At 36.7% G+C, this 18,603-nt stretch overlaps 1 long non-coding RNA gene across 1 annotated transcript in view; it reads left to right on the top strand.

The window, feature by feature from the left end:
- The first annotated feature begins 266 nt into the window (after window positions 1-266).
- LOC104834813 overlaps window positions 267-18,603 on the top strand; it is a 35,789-nt gene continuing 17,452 nt past the window's right edge. Inside the window, exons 1-2 of the long non-coding RNA XR_774658.1 lie at window positions 267-326; window positions 11,862-11,932. This is a non-coding gene — a long non-coding RNA (uncharacterized LOC104834813). The remainder of the gene's footprint in view (window positions 327-11,861; window positions 11,933-18,603) is intronic.

Genomic DNA, 18,603 nt, shown 5'->3' with positions numbered 1-18,603 from the left:
TGTATTTAGATACACCCCTTCCCATAAAAAGTCATCTTAAATAATATAACACCTGTTATCTTTGACTTCCTGAGAACATCAGAAGCATTAAACAAGCAAGTGTTTAAATATGAGGTAAATCTGAAACACTGATTACTGAAATTCAGAGAACTGTGAAATTCTACTGAATCCTTACTTTCTGTGTTTATCTATGACTGCATTTTTTCCAAGGTACTTAGTGGAATTAGGCCCCTGTGTTGCAGAGGGTGGAATTTTTTTTTTTTTTTTGGGGGGGGGGAACAATGGGATGGCACAAATTACAAGGGGAAGAAAGATACATTTTCAGGGCGAGTACTATGCTGAAATTTCCTATTACCTAGCTGTGCTGTAGCTAAAAATTTTCCTTAAATAGTATGTTTTGTGGTTATAATTGGAAACAATAAATGTTGATTCATCAGCAGTGATACTTACCTGAGTTTAGACAGCTGATGTTACAAGGCCCATAATTCAAACAATGCAATGACTCATTTTGTTAATCACTCTGTGACAAAATATATTGGAATCAGTTTCTTGTTAAACAGTGTATGTTCCCTTGAGCAGTGAAAGCATGAAGCGCTGAACATGACTTTACCACTTGAATGGTAAGATTCCTTGAATGAAAAACCAAATCAAATTTCTGCCCTATTGAGAACTAAAAGTTGTCCTAAGTTATATAGCAGTTATTTGTGGGATGTAAATGAAGGATTGAGATTAGATGAGAAAGAGACTGAAACTCTAGTCACAGTGAATGCCATCAATATGTAACTTCACTGTTTTGATAGAATTTTGAATAATTGTTTCAGCATCTAGCATGCATGAACACTCAGGGTTGTTTGGGATGTATGTGTTAAGATGCAAAAATCATCCTGGGTAAATAACAAAAGCACAGGCCTTCAGTTAGGCAGTCTCTAGTTGATGCTAACCAGCAAGAAAAAGAAATCTGTTCATCTACTTGATTTTAAGTCCAAAACCAAATACAGCTGCCAATATTTAAGTTGATGTAGGTGAGGGACGATGAACACAAGTTGCATCAAGGAAAATTCCAGTAGGATGCCCAGAAAAGAAATTTTGTGGTGAGGGTCACCAATACTGGAACAGGTGCCTAGGATGTGAAATCTGCATCTTTGTGGATAGTCAGAACTTGGCTGACACGTTCCTGAGAAACCTGCTTCAAAATTGAAGTTAGCCAAGTTTTGAGCCATGGTGTAGGAGGGGGCTGGAAATCAGCCAGGTGACCTTCTGAGGTCATCTTCCCAAATGAAATGATTCTGTGATTTTTGTAGGTAGGTGCGAAAAATGCCTTAATGATATCTGGATCACCTTTTTTCAAGCTGCTGCCTTTTCTGCATTAGAGGCATAATTGAATTTATATCTTTAAAACCTTAAAAGGCTAACAGTTTTTAAAGATAGCATCCAACTACATAGAATAGTAGCTATTTTTTAATACAGATCTGCTAAAATCATTATTTGAATCAGATGAGATAAAAGATGGAGATGACTAGGTATTTTCTTTCATCTCTAAAGCAACTTTGATTCATATTTAATGGTAGACTTCTCTACAATGCTGATTTTCTTTCATGTTGATTCCTTACTCAATTATATAGTTAAATGGAGGAATTATTTTTTTTCTCTTAGAAAATAACTTTGAAAGCAGAAGCAGCATTGATTACTGTGGTCATACCTGTAACTCTGATTAACATGCAGTATTAGACATTTCCTATTTAATACAATCATATTGTAAGACCTGAAGACAAGTGCACAAGCAAATGTGAAACCCCAAAAGGGGGGATCACTGGTATAGTGAAACTACTGAGCTAGAATGCAAAATTATGGATTATGTATAAATAAAGTGATTAATCTGGTCTTCAAAACTCTGAACAACTGATAAAGCTAACAGACGATCTATGCTGATTTTCTAGTTCTGCAAATAGTTAATGAGCTCTCTGCAGGAAATAGTCTAAGCTGGAATGAAAAAGAAAATGTTGAGGCAATTTTATCATGGTAGGGTTTTTTAATAGAGACACGTTTATTCCTAGTACAACCACTAAATACATGCTTGCATGCAGTTTGGAGTGATTTTGTATGAATTTGTTGTCAAAATCTGAGTAAGCAGCAGTCTGTAACTGCTACTCAGGAGCCTCTAAAGTGGAAAAAAAGGGAGAAGTGCAAAAAAGTGCATAGTATATGGGGTAAAATCTGTCAGGCTGACTTGAGGATGAACCAAAATAAGATTACCTTTAGTCCTTTACATAGGTGGCACAATTGGTCCTTTGGTATTTGTATCTTGTGACTATCTCGGTCTGCACTTAATAAAATATTTTAGTTCTTTTTCTGTGGATCTTGTCGTAGAGCAAGTAGGGTATTGATTCAGAATGGAATACAAGCAAAGGGGATGCAAAACTTGCCTTCCTGCACTTTCAGCATGACACACCACGACACGCAGTTTTTAGTACCGTGGCTATACATCCCTATTTTTTTCTTATTTTTTGTGGGACTGAAATTTGAAAGTTTGTTTGAACTGAGCTGCCCATCCAAAGACTCCTGACTACAGTCAGTATTTATAGTGCCTATTGCTAGTAATTTTGCTGTGTAGCAAAACTGAAAGTTTTAGTAGCATTTTCAATAGCTCAGACAGTAACCAAAATAGCAATGTTGGAGTGAATGAGAATCTTTTTAGAAAATTACAAACTTGGTGAGATAATTAGGATACTTCTAGATTATGCAGACACAAACTATAGTAATTCTACTACTAAAATAATATGTATATAAGGAATCCTTTTGTGTTTCAGTCTAGTTATGTAAGAGAATTTCTTCTAAGTTGTCATTTTATACAATGACATTGTTATTTCAACTTTTAAAGAACTACTGGCAATTTAAAGGAATTTCATAGTTATCTGGCTGCTGGTCATTCAGGGAAAATTGTGGAACGGAAGGAGGAAATTACAGAATGGAATGGAAAGAAATATCAGTTGCTAAGAACTCACAAAATAGAGCATGAAGAGTTTTAGCCATCCAGTTACTGATGGAATTTTTACATACACTGTTGAAAAATAACAAACCAGAAAGCATCTGCAATGTTATTGTAAAATCATTGTTAAGTGCCTTTGTCTTGAATTATCTTAATTTCAAGATGGATATAGAAGAACAAGAAAGTGTTTCAGGAAGACCAACAAGAATGTTAATATACAGAATGGTTCCCATAATCGGAACATGTAGGTAGCATAGCATTTTCCACTCACACAAGACACAACTAATAATATAATGTTATAGAAATTGTAGATCAAGAATGGCATAGATGAGTTTTTCATTGTCTCTTGGTGAGGAAGAATTGTAGCACTGTCTAAAGGAGAGTGTAGGTGAAGGACTTTAAACAAACAGAAGATTGTTCTTGATGCAATAGGCTGTCAATGCGTGGGACTTCTTGCTGCAAGAAATGATGGCTGTTAAAGTTTACATTGTTTCAAAAAAAAGAAGTAGGAATAATTAATTATTGGGATGAAAAGCCCCAGTGAGAAGCATTAAAGAGAAATAATAAAAGCATGTCTGGCTCAGGAAGCTTGAGGGAGGCAATTGAGGCTCCTGGGTTGTGACATTGGTAAGCATTTGATGTTTAACTTCTGCAAACAGAGGATTATACTGTTCCACCAAACTCATATGCCTTATTTAACAGAATTTTATAATTATTCTTCTGGAAGACTTCTGGGGGAAAAATAAAAAGTGCTACAAATTAATTAAAATACTGAAGTAAACATTTTGCAGTGCTGCTTCCTTTGCAGTTCTGGTGGAGTTAAGGTCTTCAATTTCAAAACAGCTCTGGTAAGAAGTGTCTCCTCAGCCTTGAGTCAGATAACAGTGAGAGAAGTGTAGAAGAGAAATAGGTTATGAATTCTGTGATATCTGGGGTGTTACAGAGAGAGTCGGGCAGTGAGTACCTGACGGCTTACTTGTTTTGTCCTGTGCCTTCAACACTTCTCAAGGCTTTTCATTTAAGAAAGGAATATTGTTAAATATTCTTTCTTTTTACCCAAAGAAGCATGAAAAGATTTGCACTCAGCTTCTTTTGTACTGTTTTTCTCTCATGTTCTGCAGTGTTTCTTTTATTCTTACTTTAGGTGCCTTGGAGAAAAGGTTGGTGTGCAGATCTTCCTTCCAAACTACCAAATACTCAAAAGATGAAGGCTTCTAAATGATTTAAGAATTTCTATTTACTATTACAATTCAGTAGAACTACTTTTAAATTAAAAAGAAAGCGTATTATAATTATAGACACAGAAAACATATTAATGCAATGACGTCAGTTAAGGAATCTCAAAAATTTATCTGCATTAAATTAAGCTGAAGATACTTGCTCTCTCACTTTGAGGATGAGAACAGTGTTTTAAATGATTTGCACAGCTTCTATCCTTACCAAGTTCAACATAATGTGGAAACAAAGGTTTGGACTTGCAAAGAGATCCTCATATTTTCAGTCTCCCCTGGAGAGACTATCTGAATATGATGTTATTTGGCATGAATTTTTATTATAATAATATAAAGTTACTCCTGTAGGATAGATCATAAAGTAACTTGCTTCTTTACAGTAGGTAAATGCACAGTATGATTCATCAAAATTGCAAGTTCTTAAAAATTCCTCTCTTTCAGTTTCGAACTTTAGTGGGTGTTAGAGAAGGTGGGAGCTGTTATTCTGCACAGTATGAACCTCTTGGAAATGCAGGCAAAGTGGAACAATTTAGGGCTGGCTAGGTTAGCTGCAAACCCCTATGTAGGTGGTAATATAATCTTGCTTCTTGTACCTCCTGCTGATTTTTTTTTTTTTTTTCTTCCTTTGTTTTTTTCCTCCCTCTGCTTCCAACATACATACCAACTAAGGTGAAACAAATATCTCCTCATCGTTGAACTGAATGGAGGGCCACATCATTTTTTGGATTCAGTCTCTGAGTGTGACTTATGTTAAGTGAAAATACGCTGTAATGCTGTCACAGGTAATGTTCTATAGCTAAATAGCAAGGTATTAATGAGAAAAAGTAATTTAAATTAAGGAAGAATGGTGCTTATTCTGTAAAATATACAAGTGTTTAATCAGTAAGAAGTTGATCATTTTGAAGGGAACAGCTGAGGAAATTCAGAGCGAGTATGCAGAGAATGAGGTGAATGCCTTGTGGAAAGATGCAGAACATGATAAATTCTGTCAAAACTTTTAAGTGAAACTGTTTAAAGTTATGCTTAGTGAGAAGCGTAGTTAATAAACATCAGCTGCTGATATAGTGCTGTTACCTTATGTCTTCTAAAATGTGTGTTTGATTGTCATAAAATTAAGGAAATTCCAGAGGTAGTAATTCTGTTTAATTGTTTGTTTTGAAGTTTTTATGGCGGTGTCTTGGGTTTGGCTGGCGTAGAGTTAATTTTCACAGGAATCTGGGAGGGGACACAGCCAGGACAGCTGACTGGAGCTAGCCAAGGGGATATTCAATATCATGTGATGTCATGCCCAGTATAGAACTGGGGGAGCTGGCCGGGTGGAGCAGGGATCGCAGCTCAGGAACAGGCTGGGCATCGGGTTCTGGGTGGTGAGCAATTGCATAGTGCATCACTTGCTTTTTCCATTCTTTTATTAGTATTATAGTTATTACTACTTCTTCTCTCCTTGTGTTGTCCTATTAGACTGTACTTATCCCAACCCACGAGGTTTTTACCTTTTTCTTCCAATTCTCCTCCCCCATCCCACTGGGGCGGGAGGAGCGAGCGAGCTGCCACGTGGTGCTTGCTGCTGGCTGAGCCTAAACCACCACAGGTTGTAATAGAGTCTCAATTACTTTCAAGCCTCCTACACGAGGAACAAATTTGATTAAATACTTAGTCTTTTTTGATTTGATATTGTTTTGATTTTTTTTTTTTTCTCATGTGAAAACTGGAATTTTATCACAAGTGAAATTTTTCGTATTCCTATATGGCAAAAGAGAAGAGCAGGGAACATCAAGTTTTCTTCTTTGCATCAGTTGTTAGAATGTAGCAGCTTACATTTGTCAACTTGGGCTTATTGTAAATCTTAGTCATGTGCATTCTGATGATCCAAAGGTATTTACTGTGTTCTCCTGAAATGACCGCACAAAGAGCTGCCAGTAAGGGCATTGTTTAATTTTATTTTGCATTACATTTGCTTTTGAAAATAGACTGTCCTACCTAACATATTTATTGTCTTAGTGCTGTTACATACGGTAGAAGTGCAGGTCTCTTAAGCTGAGTGTTATGCAAAAACTAAATTAAAAGCAAGTGTGGGATTTTTTATATTTTTTGTATTGGTACATATTATCGCTGCCACAGTTGTCCTTCTAAAGCTGTTGAAGTTAAAACTAACATATATTACTCAGATTGCTTATCAAAGCATCTTGCAAGGCTATTTGCAATGGCTTGATCTTAAACTTCGGGTAAAACTGCTGTCACTTATATTGTTTGTGATAGAATGACATAATCATGATGCTGAACTGACTTGAATGCCTTCTCCAATGGAGCTTTTTCCGCAATAAAGGAAAAGGGCAAAAAACCAAAACCACGAAGTAAAACTTGTTCTCTGTGAATATCAGTTTAGGCAAGAGCTAATAAAATGAACTTGTATCAGTGTTAGGTTTTTCAGATTTGTTCTTTAAATTGGAGGCTGTAAAAGAAATTTCAGGGCTGGTTATAAAGGCTTAAATATTCTACCGCTGAAATGAATGAAATGCAATTCAGTCTCCATTACTTCTATTCATTTGAATCTGCCAAGACAGGAACCAATTAGTGGTAGAGAGATGCAAGCATCTAGACGGAGACCACCAAAGGGTTCCACGTAGATCGGTGAAACATCCTGACTTCATTATGACCTTCTGTCACTTCTGGTGGTGGTGTGACTGTGCAGCTAGTTTTATAGAAGTGAGAAGCTCTGTGATTCTGTCATCTTCCTGAAATTTCCAGCTTTCAGGTTCCTTGGAGTTAAAAGGCTCATAAGTATGTCTACAAAAGGAAAAGTTTCAGAAAGTTTGCAGATGGCTCATTATAACATTATTATAATGACCCCTGACAGAGTATGAATAAAAGAGCTCTACTGTCTTAAGATCAGTAGTAATTGGTCACTTAAAACAGTGTTTACTATTAAGTCATTTGCCACTAAATATGTACAACTCTAATTTTCCACTTAGTTTTTTTTCCAAAGTCTTCAAATGATTATACATCTTCCTCAACCTTTACTGCAAAGATTTAAAACGAACTTTTTTTTCCTTAATGAATAAATATTCTTAACTTTTCCTCCCTTTTAATAATTTTAAGGAGAGACCATCCCTCATAGCTGCCATTGTTCCTTATATCTCTGTTTGGATGGACAGCTAGGCTACCTTTCCAGACTTTGAAACTTAGTGAGAAGCCTGTTTTTCACTTAGCCAATTTACCCTTCATGACTGTGTGTGATCTTATCATTCTGTATTTCCATTGATGTTATATTGTGATGTTGGCACTGTCACAGCTTGCTTGTAGTGATGTAGAAGCAGCACAGTTTTGTGTTTTGGGAGTGAGCAGCTGCTCAAAACCCTGTCGAAGACCAACCTTTTATCATCTGTTGTAAGGTGACTTACATTTTGCTAATGCACACAAGACAAGTTAGATGGAGTTGTTATTTTGATGTTTTTGAAGAGCCTCATAACATCATGTAGAAAACCTGTCACCCTGTCCTGGTTTCAGCTGGGATAGAGTTAACTGTCCTCCTAGCAGCTGGTACAGTGCAATGTTTTGAGTTCAGTATGTGAAGAATGTTGATAACACTGATGTTTTCAGTTGTTGCTCAGTAGTGTTTAGACTACAGTCAAGGATTTTTCAGCTTCTCATGCCCAGCCAGGGCACCTGACCCAAACTGGCCAACGGTGTATTCCATACCATGTGACGTCCCATCTAGTATAGGAACTGGGAAGTGGGGGGAATCGCCGCTCGGGGACTGGCTGGGTGTCGGTCAGCAGGTGGTAAGCAATTGCCCTGCACGTCATTTGTACATTCCAATCCTTTTATTACTACTGTTGTCATTTTATTAGTGTGATCATTATCATTATTAGTTTCTTCTTTTCTGTTCTATTAAACCATTCTTATCTCAACCCAGGAGTTTTACTTCTTTTCCTGATTTTCTCCCCCATCCCACTGGATGGGGGGGGAGTGAGTGAGCGGCTGCGTGGTGCTTAGTTGCTGGCTGGGGTTAAACCATGACACACCCAGAAAACCTGTAGAAAAACTGTCACGCAGTACATCTACACTCAGGATTATGTTGTAGTATCCCTGAAGCACTTACCATGGTGTACGTTTTTTGTTAAGGTGGAGTCACTTCAATCTTCTTTTTCCTATTGTTTAATTATCACTATTCCTGTTTGGTGTAAGCCCTGAAGTGGATTTGTGTTTCAGTGGTAGAACAAGGGCAGCAGTGGAAAATGGCACAGACTTGCTTTTTCTCTATGGGCTTATAATAAATGATCACATGCTTGATATGGAAGCTGGTTCTGTCTAGAATTTAAAATCATCTGACAAGAACCTGTAGAGCTTAATTTTCCTTAAACTGCTAAATGGAAATCTGAACATGGGGAGTGTCTGTGGAAGGGGCAGTAAATGAAGCACTTAGCAGCAGAGTACCTACAGATTCAGCAGCTAATAGATTGTTATCTGCCACAATCTAAAATCCTGAGACCAAATAAAATTCTAATTGTGGATTCTTATTCCTGTGTGCTGCTTGAGCAGTCTTTGCTAAATTGTTCTGCACATAATTTAATGTTCATCCTTTTAACTTTGAAGGCATATTGCCAAAGAATTACTCATACAGTTAAAGAAAAAAAAAAATCAGTGAGTGTAGCCCATAAATAAACTACACAGTCTTATTTCCCTTTCCAGGTTTTAAACAAATGATAAAGGGTATACTCTTCAAAAATGCATTTACCAAAAAGAATCCTTTCAAATCATTTCTCGTACATACAACTATGGCTTTTAATGACCCTTGCGGTAAGCTTGGTAAATCGCTTTCACTCTCTTTTAAGTGCATTTGTACTTCAGTGTTCTTACTGTAAATTCCATTGGTGTCTTTGGTCCCAATTGGTTGTGCTTAGCATTTTAGGGGGAAATAATGCATCAGAGTTGAAAAGCAATTTTATTAAAGTGAGAACCATCACAAGTGGTGTTTATTATAATTCATGTGATTTGAGAGTATACATGACAAGCAAGATATCATAATTACATGATTTGTTGCAAATTGTGGTAGACATTTACTTCAGGACACAGTGCTTTTCCTAATGATGAAGGACTCGTCGCTGGACAGCCATTTGTGCTTGGACTGAAAGTTAATTGATCTTGTTCACATTATTATACTGAGATGAGGTATTCACAGCATTATACATTTCTTTTATTGTGTCTTACATTTTACTATTCCTCTAAAAAGACACAATTACCGATTATGTTTTTGTGGCTAAATTTCAGGCAACTATTCCTAGAACCATGTAAGATACACCCAAAAGTGAATTTCAACGAACGATCCCTAAAATATCAGCCTTTCCTTTTAGGGGCTAAGCAGACATCCGATAAAAGTTTTCAGCACTTCTAGGTTCTGTAGGACTGGATTATCCTTTGCATTGGAAGGTGTTTCCCAATGTCTCAACAGAAAATCCCCTGCTGCAGTTTAACCCATTGCTATCTATAAAGCACAAAAATAATATATACTTCTTTTTGCAGCAACCCATTATGTATTTAGGCAGTTATCATATACTTCCTTTTATTGACTTCTCTTTCTTGGAAAACAATCCAAATTACAAATTCATAATTAGATGTGTCTCCTCAGCATTTTTGCAGAAGAAATGCTCCAAAGTAGTTCGCTGTGCTTCCATGTTGCTTGATGCTTGTCTGACTGCAGTGGTTGTTGGGAAACTTGAGACTTGTTCTACCATGTACTGAAAGACTAAATACATTTGAAGTCCTTACAGCCTCTTTGAGGTACCTCTTGTGTGATTATGAAAACAGGATAAGGAGATTTTCAGTGGTTACTTGCATAAGGATTTTGAATGTCAAAAAGGAAAAAAAATTGCTAGGTATGTGGGGTGCATTAGGATACAGAAGCAGCCCCTTCAGGTTGAGGGGTAATTGAATAAAAAGGAGAGAAGGCAACATCAGAGGGAGACTGCTGAGGATGTTTTGAAGAGGGGAAAGTGGAAGAGGTCAATATATTTGGGTAGGTTTGTTTAATGGTTTTATGCATTTTATATATATATGAGATTGAACTACAAAGTTCTGTAGTCTTGGTGGTTTTGGGGGGATACAAACCTGCATAAATGGAAGAACAGACAACATGCTTGGAATCAGTCTGATATCTCAAAAAACTTGAATAAACAGATGCTTGACAACTGATGCTACAAATATTATGAAAATACTGTGTGATTAATAAATATTATTGGCTTCATTGACTTTAATTTATGTGTAGGGGAGTTCTGCAGCACACTAATAAAAGTACTTATTTTATGGAGAGAAGAGTAGTAAAATAAAGGAAATCGTTTCCCTCCATTAAGTACATTGCAAGAATTTAAATATTCAAAATGGTTTTGAAGCATTAAGTAACACAGAGACAAAACATATGCTTTAATGAAAGTACTTATCTCACCTCTCTTGTGGAACACGTTTCTGTTTAAAAAAGATTAGTGCAAAAAGACAGTCATTCAGAAAGACAAAGCTTAAAACATTCCTAAAGCCTGCACATTTCTTGAGTGTTGTTGTAATTACTCCAAAACCACAAAAATGCTGCATATAGAGGAAGATGAAATAAAACTGCAATACAGAAATTCTATACTGGCTGAGATTAGGTGTTGCTTTCCAAAAGCTGCATAAAATTGAAGCCATTAGCTCATATTTGCATTTAAGCAGTGGAGTTGTAAAGCTAGACAGTTATAAAATTGTAAATTACAATCAGACAGGTAACATTACACATTATAGGAAGATGGCTCAGTTTGAATACAATGTTTGAGGAAACATTTTAAAAAAATATGAAGAGGTAGACTAATAAAGTATTGGACTGTTGAGATATATAGGCATTTGTGTCAGCGTACAGAAATTATGTTTGCAACTGGAAGCAGCCTTTTTTTTTCTTCCAGAAATTTACCATTAGAAGCTCCAAAACATGTTGATTCTAGTAACATAGAAACTCACAGTTTCTGTCATTTGTTTATAGGTATTTTTCAGTGCTTGCTATTGTTTACTGAGAAATCAAGAGGAATCAAAATTATACAAAAACGGTTATTAATACATGCTCAGATGACAAGTCTGGTTTTGGTTTTGGTTTGGTTTTGGTTTGGGTTTTTTTTCTTATGCTGTAGAAGTTTTTTTCTGAGAACATGGAATAAATGAGAACTTCAAGCATTTGCTTCCTCTAACATAATGGGGCTTTTAAGTTATCATCTAAATGACATGAACTGCTCTCAGGGAATCTAAGAGCATCACTCCCAGTGACAACAGTGCTTCCAGCAGTCTGAAGGAGTGAGGCAGGATAGGTGGGTGTCAATTGTAGGATGAAATGGTTTTGAAGTAGGGTATGCTCTTTTTTAATTCTGCCTAATGATGTCCAGTGGGGTGTGGGGCAGGGGCAGTTGGTATTTATGTAAGTACTGTCTAAGAATGCCATAGGTGTAGACCTTTGTCACAATCAAGTTAAAAATGAATAAATACATATATATTATGTGGGTTGTTTTTTTTTTTTTTACAATGTATATGATCATGTGCACAGTACTTCAGATTTATCAAGAAAACGTTGTTCGTCTTCAGACCTGCAAATAGAGTGATACTTTGCAATTGTCTTTTCTTTCCTATAGGCAGGTCAGCAAGGAGAACAGGCTAAGAGGACAAGAGCCAACGACAAAGAGAAAGAAAATAATTTTGTCAGGTAGGAGTAGTGGGGAAACGGGGACAAGAGTTCAAGCTGTACATGGAAATGAATGATAAACATGTTTGTAGATTACTGCACTCACAATTCCAGTTACAATCTAGTTTCCCACAAAGTTCTGATGCCAAAAAAAACCTGATAAAAGCATTCTCTAAAACTGGCTTCACCACGGCTGATGGTGAAATGTTCATGTGTGACTAGAGTCAACTGGAACATCTTTTTGCCAATGATAACAGTAATATCACCCAAGATAATTAATGAGATTAGGGTAAAAGAGGTATCTTATTCCTACTGAAAAAACTATTTATTGTATTTTATTTTCACTTTTTACAAGTGCATACTGAATACACAATCCCTGATTCAACAACCACACTTTTTTTTCAAGCTGTAAAATCTGAAGCAAAGCCAATAAGTACAAAAATATGAATCTTAAAATTGTATTCTGATATTTGTGTTACAAACTTTAGAACTGATAGACCTGTTAAACTGAAATATCAGCCTTTCAACAGCAAGCACTAGCTATAAGCTGAACTATTTTAGTAACTGTAAACATAATAAAAATCCTTATGATGAATCTCTGAAAAGTTCATTTGATGAAACTCATAAGAAATACACTGAATTCAAAGGAATGAATAATCCTGCATTACTGATAAGAGCTAACTAATTTTTTTTCAAGTGACAAGAAGAAGCCATGTTTTGTTATGGAAGTAACAATACAAAATAAAAGCCTAGAAAAATATCAAGATCTCTGCAACTGAAGTTCATTCTTCTGAACTGATAAAAATGCTTCCAAATTGAAAGTATATTGAAGACCCTTTTCAAGACTGTACATTTGTTCTTGTGGCAATATAGGAGTTGCTTAATTACTGACATATTTTAGTGAAAGGGTGTCCTGGTTTCAGCTGGGATAGAGTTAATTGTCCTCCTAGTAGCTGGTATAGTGCTATGTTTTGAGTTCAGTATGAGAAGAATGTTGATAACACACTGATGTTTTCAGTTGTTGCTGAGTAGTGTTTAGTCTAAAGTCCAGGATTTTTCAGCTTCTCATGCCCAGCCAGCAAGAAGGCTGGAGGGGCACAAGGAGTTGGGAGGGGACAGAGCCAGGGCAGCTGATCCAAAGTGACCAAAGGGGTATTTCATACCACGTGATGTCACATCTAGTATAGGAACTGGGGGTACTGGGGGTGGGGGATTGCCGCTTAGGGACTAACTGATTGTCGATCAGTGGGTGGTGAGCAATTGCACTGTGCAATTTGTACATTCCAATCCTTTTATTATTACTGTTGTCATTTTATTAGTATTATCATTATCATTATTAGTTTCTTCTTTTCTGTTCTATTAAACCATTCTTATCTCAACCCACGAGTTTTCCTTTTTTTCCTGATTTTCTCCCCCATCCCACTGGGTTGGGGGACCATGAGTGAGCGGCTGCGTGGTGCTTAGTTGCTGGCTGGGGTTAAACCATGACAAAGGGTCAGTTTATAACTGTGAATTATCAGGATTTATACTTCAGTCTGACAAGTAAGCTACTTGGGGCTTGGTTAGCTGCTCAGTCTCAGATGAGGAAAAGGATTAGCTTTAACTTGGGTCAAAATTTCAACATTGAATCTTTTGGGCCACAATAGAGAAGAAACATATTATGCTTATTTGACCTAATTAAAGTGAAGAAAAGTATGTAATAATTTCCTGAAAGCACTGGCAATAGGAGGTGGCTACTTATTTCAGCAATGCTGAAGGTGTGTTTGTAATTCAGAGAACCAAGTTTTCATGATAGTGTGAGACAGTAAAATGTGAAAAGGTGCAGTTGTAGAGGAAGTGTATATTAGCAAAGAGGTGTAAAACAGTTCCTCTTCTTTGGATGACCTTTCATGCAAATGCCATTTTTATTGAGTAAGCATGGAACAATACAATAATAACTTTTCTTAGCAACACAAGATTAGTGAATGAAGCAGATTAATCACAAGCATTTTAGTTACTTTTAACTATATTAGCATCAATTGTCAATATGCTGCTGCAGTCCATCCAGATGGCTGAATCCTGTGCTTAGTGTTCTGCTGAAGCAGGCTTGCTTTTTGCAGAAATCATGCCAAGATTCTCAACAAGTAAATTCAATTCTGGAGATGTTCCAGAAGACAATCAAACTTTGACTATGTGACCATTAGCAACTATTGTGGTGAAGTAGGCATAGCTCTGTGCAGTAAGACAGTGTAGATGATATCCCTGCATTTGGGGTAGGAAGGGAATGCTTACTTGAAACTAGTTCTAGTTTGGTCCTGTAGGTTCAAAAACCTTATAGTGATTAGGATACATCAGGTGTGTTACTTGAGCACACCTTCTGGTTTAATTTAATCCAAAAAGAATCCAGTTTAACGTGCTTAAATAATGTCAAGATGTGAACCAATGTGTGTCCACTAGTGGGAATGATCAGGAGGTACACTTCTCACTCCTGTGAGCTAAATGGGAATGTGAATGCACCAATCTAGTAAACACACTGATATCTCTAGTGTGTTAAACACCGTTTTCTGTGGTTAAAGGCATGAATGGTAAATGCAGTTGTTCAAGTTATACTAGTCTGAATCTGTGACAATAGCATGGATAACTTAAGCTCTGGATGTCAGCCATTTGTTTTTTTTAAAAGGTGCACCTGCTGTTATAACAATAGTTCAAGTAAAAGCTTCACTTGTTCTAGGTATATTTGTTTTGATTAAAAAGTTATGGGCGTTATGTCTTCCTGAAGTGATCTTGCTTAACCAAGCACTATTTAATCTAGCTGTGCAGTGTAATCATGTACACATGATCACATTTCAGAAATCATCTTAGTGAATCAAGTCAGTGTGCTTACTAGCTATTTTTGCGTGTGTTCAGCTTAGTATGTGGTTACTTGCTTTTTCTGTTGGAAGAATGTTTCTTAATGGATCATGTGGAGCTCTGCGAAAGTGAGTTGGCTATAGATGCAGCTTAATGCTATTTTAATAGCAGAGATTTTAACCTTCTGTTGAGATTATGTTCTCCTTTGGTTTATGTCCTTATTAAATATCTAGATAATTCTCTTGGATTTAAAGGAACAAAACATATGAATAAACACGTTCCGGTTTTATGCTTCTATTTACTAGTTATGATCAGTGTGGCTAGTCTCAGGTCTTTGCTCTTAACCTGCCTTGGAAACTGAGAGCTAAGATGTCACTCTATTCTCTGATAAAGTAACATCTGTCCACCGATGACAGCTCCGTCAACCTTTTCTGTACCTGTTTTCTTCAGTTAGGCAAGTTAAGAATTATCAGCAATGGAATGTTCTTGTTTGTATTCTTTTTAGTTCTCTGTAGCAAATACTAAATGTGCCTCTCTCTCCCTGGGAAGTATGTAGGTCTTCTCTGCTAATGAGATTTCACACGTTAAAGCATACTGATAAGAGCACAGTAGAGCTAAGATTATACATCTCAAGTTGTTCCTGTTGCTAGGAAGTGATGAACCTGCTATCTAATGTGCAGATTTTTCTTCTGGAACTATCCAATGTATCCTGTTAAAGTTTTCCTAAATCAGAGCCATTAAATTAATTTCTCACTCGTTAGGTCTAAAATCTAGAGCACATTAATACTTTGAGTGAGCTTAAAAAAATACTTTCATAGTCGAATTAACATAAAATGGTAAATATACTCATTTTTCTGTAGTACACAAGGTATTTTCCCTCTGCTGTAGTACTTATCTGCAACATAATTTAGAAGATAGTTCTGATTGCTTTGTTAATTTTCCTTAAATATCAGATGATTTTGGGCAAGCTCTCAATTTTTCTTCCCTGTTCCCTAATTTGATGATTGTCATCCCAAGTCTTATTGCCTTTGCAATGAAATTTTTCCTTGCGATGTACTATTTTGAGCACAGATTTTTGTAACAGTGGGAATTATTATCTGTGACTAATAACAATCTCTAAGGGGCTTGTTATACAATGAAGACTGATCATGTGCTTGAATATATTCCTGATTGCTCGCAGCTATGAGTAGCTTAACTTTCTGAAAGTTCTGCCTTATCAAAAGAGGTGCAAAACTGATTTTTTTTCCCTACTGGAATAAGGTAAATGATTTAAACTACTGCTATCTTAACTCATGTTCAATAACACTTAGATGAACTTCCACACAACAGTCTAGAAAAATGTACAAATTAACAGAGGTTAAGCTGGTCCTTGAACTGTTTTAACAGAATTTTAATTGTCGTTTGAATGGACCTTTATATAGCTAAACGGTGTTTCTAAAGGAACATTTCTTGGTAAGTGCCCCATTGGTGTGCAAATAATAAGATACCAGTAGTGAAGGTCTTACTTGGAACCCCATTTATTTATTTATTTATTTATTTATTTTTGAACAACTCTTATTTGTTTGGTACAAATGTTTTGAGAATTAGGTACCCTTCTTGGCACAGTGTGGAGGTTTCTAAAATAGTTGGGGCTTTGCGGGAAGGTCAGAGTCAGGATGTTCTCTGGTGATATGGCTGCATTTCATATTCTAATACCCACTCAAGAATTTGTATTGGAGAAAACTTGAAGGCAAGGTAATCTTGGGTAAGGGTATAGGACTGGTTGTTGTGTAAGCATGAGGTTTATTGCTTATCTTGTTTTCTGTTGATTTATGTATGTAACAGTATTTACTCCTTAGCTAGCCATACTATATATAAAATAAAAACCAACAATCAAAAACCCACACCAACCAAGCAAACAATACCCACAAAAACCAACCTGTGGATGGCATGGTCCATTCTATCTGTCATGTAAACAATCCTGTATTAGTTGTATTGAAAACAGAGCTTCAAATGGTAATGTCTTGAAAACAGAAAGCTTTCCTTTCATGGACTTAAGCTAACTGGTTTATTAACAAATGCAAAATATAGCCATAGCTTGTTCAGACTTTACTAGCATTGCTTATTACTCAAGGAATGCTGTATAATTGAATAGAGTGTTGTATTTTATAATAGCGTGACTAAACTATAATTGCCAGGTTGTCGTTTTCCCCCCACGCTGCTTATGGTCGGATTGCTCATGACATGCATTGCTTTGGTGGTATTTCTAATAATAAAACTGGATTTCATTGCATAACCATGAAGAAGTATTTCCTACAGTTATGTACTGTGAAATGGTACATAGTCTGCAGAATGATATGTGGCCTTCAGAATAATTCTAAACTTTGGCTTCTTTTGAAAGAGATACTGATTACTGTTGTGATTGGCCACCAATATGAGGTAAGAGAACATACACAGTTTTTACAGTCTGAGTTCCACCAAGATATTTCCCTGATCTTTAATTCTAATTGTTAGTTTGTCTGCATAAAGGTTCTTGCAGTAGATACTCTGGTTTCCCTGTTCAGAAGTGGGAAGTATCAGTCTTGCAGATATGTTACTGTAGTAGCGAAATTACAGCATGATACCTGAAAAGAAGATGCTGCTTTTCCAGTATAAAAATGCAGCATGTTTCAATACATCTAGTACATTATGGCATGCAAATTTGTACAGAAGGCAGAAACTGCTACTTTTGATTTGCTGCTACTAAGTCAATACTGAGGATATAAAATAAAAGTGTAAGTAAACAAGAGATTGTTACTCAAGAGCCACAGCTGAGATTGCAAACAAGCTGTCAGTAGTGATAGCCATAAGGAACTTCTATACTAGGTAAGCCCAAGTGAAAAGGAGGAAGCAGTGGGCTGTGACTGGGGTCATGTGGGTTTTCTGTAGAAATTGCACATGTGATGGATTAAATTTATTTTTGAGGGCCTGGAATAATGAAAAAATGCTTGCTTACTTGTTCAGTAATGCTTACTTATGATCTTGTTGACAACATACTGGGGGAGGAAAATTGGATGAGCACTGATGCTGCCACCTCATTAGGTACCTAATACTGTACTGGGAGATAAGGTCATAGGAATATGTGTGCTGCTGAGGGGGTGGTGAAGGATGGGGAGTGCAAGCAAAGAAAGGAAAGTAATTGGGACATTGAGAAGTAGTTTCAAAAACTCTGGAAGTAAGGATTTGATTGCCTTTTATGTATGTTTGAGTTCTGTCACTTCACAATATAAACACAGCATGATTATTGAGAATTAGAGTGTGTTCCTACCATGGAGCAAGGTCGAAAAGCAGAGTGATTTGAATTGTGCAAATTAGACAATGATTTTGAGAAATATATTATGACATTGTGTCACAGTTTAACCCCAGCCAGCAACTAAGCACCATGCAGCAGCTTGTTCACTTTTGCCCCCCCCCCAGTGGTGGGATGGGGAGGAGAATCAGAAAAAGCCACCACCAAAAAAAAGCCAACCTCGTGGGTTAAGATAAGAAGAGTTTAATAATTAAAATAGCAATAATAATAATTGTAATGAAAAGGGAGATAACAAAAAGAGAGAAATAAAACCCAAGACAGACAAGTGATGCACAGTGCAATTGCTCACCACCCACTGACTGATGCCCAGCCAGTCCCCGAGCAGAGATTGGCCCCCCCGGCCAACTCCCCCAGTTTATATACTGGGCATGAGCTCCTGTGGTGTGGAATATCCCTTTGGCTAGTTCAGGTCAGCTGTCCTGGCCATGCTCCCTCCCAGCTTCTTGTGCACCTCCTCGCTGGCAGAGCATGGGAAACTGAAAAGTCCTTGACTTAGGATAAGCACCACTTAGCAACAACTAAAACATCAGTGTGT

Source organism: Haliaeetus leucocephalus, unplaced genomic scaffold (genome assembly GCF_000737465.1).
Source record: "Haliaeetus leucocephalus isolate CR32 unplaced genomic scaffold, Haliaeetus_leucocephalus-4.0 Scaffold340, whole genome shotgun sequence".
Taxonomy (NCBI): domain Eukaryota; kingdom Metazoa; phylum Chordata; class Aves; order Accipitriformes; family Accipitridae; genus Haliaeetus; species Haliaeetus leucocephalus.
This window is presented reverse-complemented; position numbering and strand designations above follow the sequence as displayed.